Source organism: Corvus brachyrhynchos, unplaced genomic scaffold (assembly GCF_000691975.1).
Source record: "Corvus brachyrhynchos isolate BGI_N302 unplaced genomic scaffold, ASM69197v1 scaffold152, whole genome shotgun sequence".
Taxonomy (NCBI): Eukaryota; Metazoa; Chordata; class Aves; order Passeriformes; family Corvidae; genus Corvus; species Corvus brachyrhynchos.
In genome coordinates, this window is record NW_008237447.1 from 2,488,994 (window position 1) to 2,495,104 (window position 6,111).

The following is a 6,111-nucleotide window of genomic DNA, read 5'->3' on the forward strand; positions in this document are numbered from 1 at the left end:
AGGAATGTGAAAGTGCCTCTCTAGAACTGACAATTTGGTATATTATTTTTCTGCTGTGTCTGTAAACCTTTAAAAAATATTTTCTCCTAGGGAAAACTGCTTGAGTGACATTGATGATGGCAGAAACTCTCTAGTAATTCCCAAACAGCGTGCAAGGGCATTGGATGTCACAGTGAGAGCAAGTAGTCTCTCCATCTCCTTCAAATATCTCCTTAGGACCTCTTGCTTCCTGTGGTGTTTGCTAAGAGTTTGCTCGTTGTTATTTTGTGTGCTGTTTTGGTTTCAAACTGTGGCTCATCTTCAGACTGTGCCCTGCTCAGTGTAGGGACATCTTGTTCAGCTGCTGTGCCTCACAGAAGTAGATTTGATGCTAGCAAGGGGCTTTTCTGTTTTGATCATATCAGGTAGCAATTTAGAGCTTATTTTTCTGAGCAAATGTTTTTTGTTGTTGTCTTTTATACAGGAATGGTCATGCTGAGGCAGGCAGAAATTCTTCCTGAGTTAGTTGCTGTCTCTCTGAGGAGGTCTGGCAGTGGGTATTCAGGAAAACAGTATGAGACCTGGGAAAACACAGGGAGATGCTTGTCCTGGAACACCGTCTCATCTGGCTGAAGCTTAGGCAATGCAGGTTTGAAACACTACCTGTGCCCTTGTATCGAACCACCATGAGGGATCTTTTTTTCTAAGACTGTCTACAGGTGGTTTTTGAACACATTTATGTTTTTGGTATCCAATCTGTCACTCCAGCAAGGCATTCTATAGCACATGTAGACATTGGGCCTATGGAGAAGTATTTCTTGATTGTTTTAAACTTCTGTTTCAAAGAAGTGTGTGTCAGACTGAAAGTCAAGCAGCAGTGGGAAAGTTTTACTTAGCTTAAGTGATATCTGCATTAGTTTAGATAAAATTATTTAATCCCCTGCATTAAATTAAAAAGAAAAAAAACCCCAGAAACAGGTCAATGAACTGGCAACAGTTCATTGCTGTTTAAATGTAGGGTTTATTTGAGAAAGAATCCCTGCACTTCTTATGTACTTAAATCTCAATGTTTTTGAGATTTTTGAGTCTTTTTGCCCCGAGTTTGCACAACACCTGCTGCATTAAAACCTTGATCCTGGACTCAGGCTCCAAGACACTATGACTCTAAAATAGTAATAGTGGATTGTTTGAATGGTAAATAAAATGAAAATTAAAAAATGATGTGGTGGCTGGTCTCTGAGCTGGTGTGTAAAGCTGGTATTGAAGAAGAGTGGGGCAGGGAACCCTCAGTTTAGCACATTGCTTGAAATTCCAGTGTCCAGCTGGGAAATCCAGGTTGCTTTTCTCTTTCTCAAACTCTGCCTCACATGAGTATGGAGTGAAAGAAGGACTGGAGCTTGTTTGTAAGCCACTGTTATTTGTAAACTCTTCTCCCTTCTTGACTGTGTAGGTTTCATACATCTGAAGCGTTTGGGGTTTTCCATCACATTGAAATCCCCCTTCCACAATAAATCATTCTGTATTTCTGCATATAATACAGTGGGATCACAATAAGAGTATTGCCCCCAGTAAGAACAGTATAGGTTGCTTATTACCAAGGTACTGCTATGAAGACATAGTGCTTAGTTACGTAGCAGAAAGCAACAACATAAAAAACCCCAAACACTAAATCATTGAATGGTGAAGGACATTCGTAACATTTCTCCTACTTGCATCTTGTCATGCTCAGCCGAAGTTGTCACATTCCCACCCTCCGTGACCCTGGGATAGCCAGGAAAATCCCCAGTGAGGTCTAAGGTGCTGATGCCTGAAATTATAGGAGCTCTGTGAACTGTTTCACCCCACTGACCACCCTGTCTACTCTCCAAGGAAACCCCAGTGTTAAAACTACAGGTAACAATCTATTCCATGCCATAACTTGGTATTTGCTGCTTCTGCTGTTCACTGACACCTCCTTGTTACCTTATCTCTGTTGTCTTATCTCACTGCTCCATGTCAGCTGTGACAGAGGGACAAAGGAAACTTTTAGTGAGGTTTTTACGGTTGTGATGGGGATGGGCACCACTATGCCCTCCACCAGATCCCCCTGGACACATTTGCTTTCTGAGGAGAGGAGAAGAGGCCCTGAACACATTTGTGTGGATATAACCAAAGACACCAGACAGAAGATAAAACAGCTTGAACTGATGTAAGAAATTAATGTGGCAGATACTGCTGTCAGAAAAATTTCCTCCCACTGGGTTTGTGAAAGGCAAATATAAAAGTTGCTGTTTGTGTCTCTGGGGCGACACTGTCTTGTGCAAGAAGCTCCTCCTCGGCAATGGCATTTATTAGGGCAATAACTCAGCATTGCAGGGGACGCACATGCCTTTTTGATTTTACTGCTGTGCTCTTAGAAGAGTTCTAGCTGACCATTTCCCCCGACTTTTAAATCCCTCTACTCTTCTGCTTTCCTTTCTGAGAATATCTGTCTGTTGTACATATCCTGACTAGCTCATGTGGGGTGAAGGGAGACTGAATCAGTGTGACACAGAGATTTCGGGCAGCCTCAGCCCAAGGACAAAATTCCCTTGGAGCATTATGAGGGGTGTCAGTGGCTTCATGGACAGGAAAGATGAGAAGGGGCTGGCTGAATAGTGTTTGGCATCAGAGCCATCTTTAGGAGCTGTTGCTGAGTCCCAGGATGACCTAGAGACTGATCTCTGACAGTTCTTGCCTTTTCTACTTTACCATAAATACCTATATATTTGGGATAAACTATGCCATGCAGATACCAGGTTAGCTTGGGTTAGATGACAGGGGTTACGATGTTATTATTTACATTACAATGTCTAGAGAGTCGAGAGTTGACTCTGCCTTGCACAGCCACCGCAGTAATGTGCTGTGGTGTGCCCTTAACGAGGGTCAGAGGAGCAGGTCAGGGGAGCAGGGACAGACCATCTGCAGTTTGCAGTACCAGGTGCTCAGCGTCTCTCAAAATCAGACCGTTTGTTTGCAACCTTTAATTAAAACACTCTTAGTTCACTTAAAGGCTGATTATGAAGCGAAAATGAAGATTGCTGCTTAGGAAAACAGATGATCATTTTTGCTTAATGAAATGTGTGTATCTCATTGCTATCTATCTAGAGAGGGAAAAACCTGAAGATGTTGTTCCCTGTAAATAAAATTTACACTCCATGAATTCAAACCTGCTTTCATCACAGGGACCATAGCATTCAGATCAAGGGTGCCCTCCAGCACATTTAGCAGGGGATATGGGGCTGGGTGTGGTGCGTTACCCTTCTTGAAAGAAAACTGGAGAAGCTAAGGCTGCCTCTTGGAAAAAAGGAAATGCCACAACTATTATGTCAAAGGGTGGGAAAGGAGATGCCCTTGGCAACTGAAGAAAAAGACTGGAGTTTAAAAAAGCATGAATGTTGCCTCAAGATGGACAGGAAAAGCAGAATGCAGTGGGAATTGTCTCAGAAGAAAAACATGAGTCTTACAGAAAAATTCGTAAGAGTTTTCAGAATGTGGAAACTGGCTATGACACACAGCTGAGAGGGAGGACAAGGATGCTTATATCCTAATTTATTATGTTAGCAAGAAGTTTATTATCTCTTTCTTAGATTTAGTAACTTCCATTCCAGTTGTCCACTGGGTCTTTGATGGCTTTCTTCATGCCACCATATACTGTTGTGTATATCCATGTACTGGAAAGAACTACAGCAGCTGACAAAATCCCTGTGCTTTCCTCCTTCCTTCAAAGGTGAGGATATCCTCCATATTTTATATATTTCTAAAGTTCAGATTCTATGAAATACAATTATTTATCCAAAGTGATAACTGCTTAAGAGGTAGGTGGATATGACAACCCTGAGTTGACATGGGGGTGTTTGGTCAAAGAGTGGACTCGATGACTGTGGAGGTCTTCTCCAACCTTAATGATTCTATGATTTTATGAAATCTATTTTTAATTATAACAAAGAATATAGAGAAACTTTAGATAAGAGCCACTAGAAATCTTGAGCATTTTCACTGCTCAATTACTGGGTAACTACATTTAACAGACGACTTTTTTAGACAGATTGTTGTCTCTGGGAATACAGGTTTTTGTCTTCTGAAAATTGTATTTTCCACTTGGCTGGGTGCTGCTGTTCCGTCGCTGCTGTGATCATGTTTGCACACATGCGCACATACACGCACAAACACACAGAGCCTGGTATCAGGGCAATATCCAACTGGGAAAGGAGGAGTTTAACTAGAAAAAGGGAAAATTGCTAATTACAGAGCAAAATGGTGCACAGTATGCTGATAGCTACAGGTAGTAGTGCCCTTGCAGCACATCATTAAATCCATTAAAATTCTATGGTTTGAAGAAGAGGTAAACCATGTCCCATAACACATTCTGATGTTACAACACTCCTTCCTTTTGGATAGTTGAGGAGCATTTTGTTCAGATTCTTGTCTAGAAAACCCAGAGCTTCGTTCCCTCCAATAAGCTACCAGAATAATTTGATAAGAAGCCGTCTGGTCTCTGCCCAAGGGTATTGACCATTGACTGGGCTGATTTTGTGTTCTGATTCAGGTTTGTTGACGATTTACTGAAGTCTGAGAGGCTCAGTCGTTTTCACTGAGAATGAGAGTCTTTGTCATATTCAAGGTAGTTTTAAAACTAATAACTTGCTGAAGGGAATAACTGCCTCCACCTGATGTAAAAAAAGCAGGTCTAACAGTACAAATGCTGAGAGTACTTAGGTCTGTTTTCTCCAGGAAAGAAAAAGTCATCTATATCAGTCATCAGGAATGATAAAGGAGGTTTCTACATGACCTTATTCAAAATGAACTTAGGATCTATGCTGGAGAAGGATCAGAAAAAGACAGCCAAACAGCAGAGGACCAATAAAGAAAGTCTTCCAAGGTGGCTAAATGGTGTCCATGCATTTATCTCAGTGCTGTCAAGTCTAGCATCCCTTGCTCTAACTTTGTTTCACACTTTTCATGGACATTTGTCATGATTTTGACTGAATGAGACCAACATGACTTTTTGAACAGCTAGATCAGTATTTGCCACTATTTGCTTCAACCAAGTTCTGACTGCCACAAAGACTGCAAGACTTCTTATTTAAAATAATCCTTCTTCCCTTTTCTTATCACTTTTAATTCAATGTTTTGGGCTTGCATGACAAGGTTTTGGTTGTGGGGGTCTGCAGGGGTGGCTTCTGTGACAAGCTGCCAGAAGCTGCCTCCGTGTCCAGCAGAACCAATGCCAGGCAACTCCAAGACAGGCTCATTGCTGGCCAAGGCCAAGCCTCTCAGGGATGGTGGAAGAGCCTCTGGGCTCTTAAGAAGGAGGAGGAAAACCTGCACAACAACGTGTTGTTGGAGTGAGGGCTGAGAAGGAAAGTGTCATGGGTTAGTAAAGCATAGTCCCGGAAGTGATGTTCTTGCAAAGAACCTATCAGTGGCCAGTTTAAATATGGACAATTCTTTAAGCCACTTAAAGTTGTGACCGCCTCTGTGATCCACACTTAAAAATAGACAAACCCTGGGCAGAGCCCTCTCTCGTTTCTGGTGCTGGGACAGGTGGCTGCGGGCCCCGTGTGGTAAACGCTGGTAGGTCCAAAACTGAGAAGACATGACCTGACTTTGTTTCAAGCTGTTATTCCTTTTATTAATGGCAATCTGGCACCAAATTTAGCAGAATAAATACATTCTATTTTAGCCCTGGTACCTAGCTTCTGCCATAACCAAAGACACACAGGACTTTGATATGTGTGGAATATTGGTGTTAATAAAAGCATTGTTTGCCTTTTAAAAGCCTATACCTCTGATTTAACTGAGATAGGAACTGACCTGTATTATCCTTTTCCCCTGTTGTATTAGCATAGTAGACTTTATAAATATCTTAATTTTACACTAATCGAAGCTGGTACCTGTTACAGTGGGGATTCTGTAACACGATGTATCAAACCAGGAGTCCCATGGAAAAGAAATCTTGTTGGGGTTTTAGTTTAGTCTTAGTTTTTTTTCCTGTTAAAGGAATTTTCTCCCATATGCATGTTGCTAGGGGACAAATAGCTGTACTTAAGAAAGACAAAAAGGGGAGTGGGGCGGGCCTGGCTACTCCTTTGTCTACACCTGGGTGTGGGG

At 41.9% G+C, this 6,111-nt stretch overlaps 1 long non-coding RNA gene across 1 annotated transcript in view; it reads left to right on the forward strand.

Annotated features, from left to right (window-relative positions):
- The window catches only part of LOC108446049, a 9,720-nt gene extending 8,520 nt beyond the window's left edge, over positions 1-1,200 (forward strand). The window contains exon 4 of the long non-coding RNA XR_001861159.1: positions 464-1,200. This is a non-coding gene — a long non-coding RNA (uncharacterized LOC108446049). The remainder of the gene's footprint in view (positions 1-463) is intronic.
- The last annotated feature ends 4,911 nt before the right edge of the window (positions 1,201-6,111 follow it).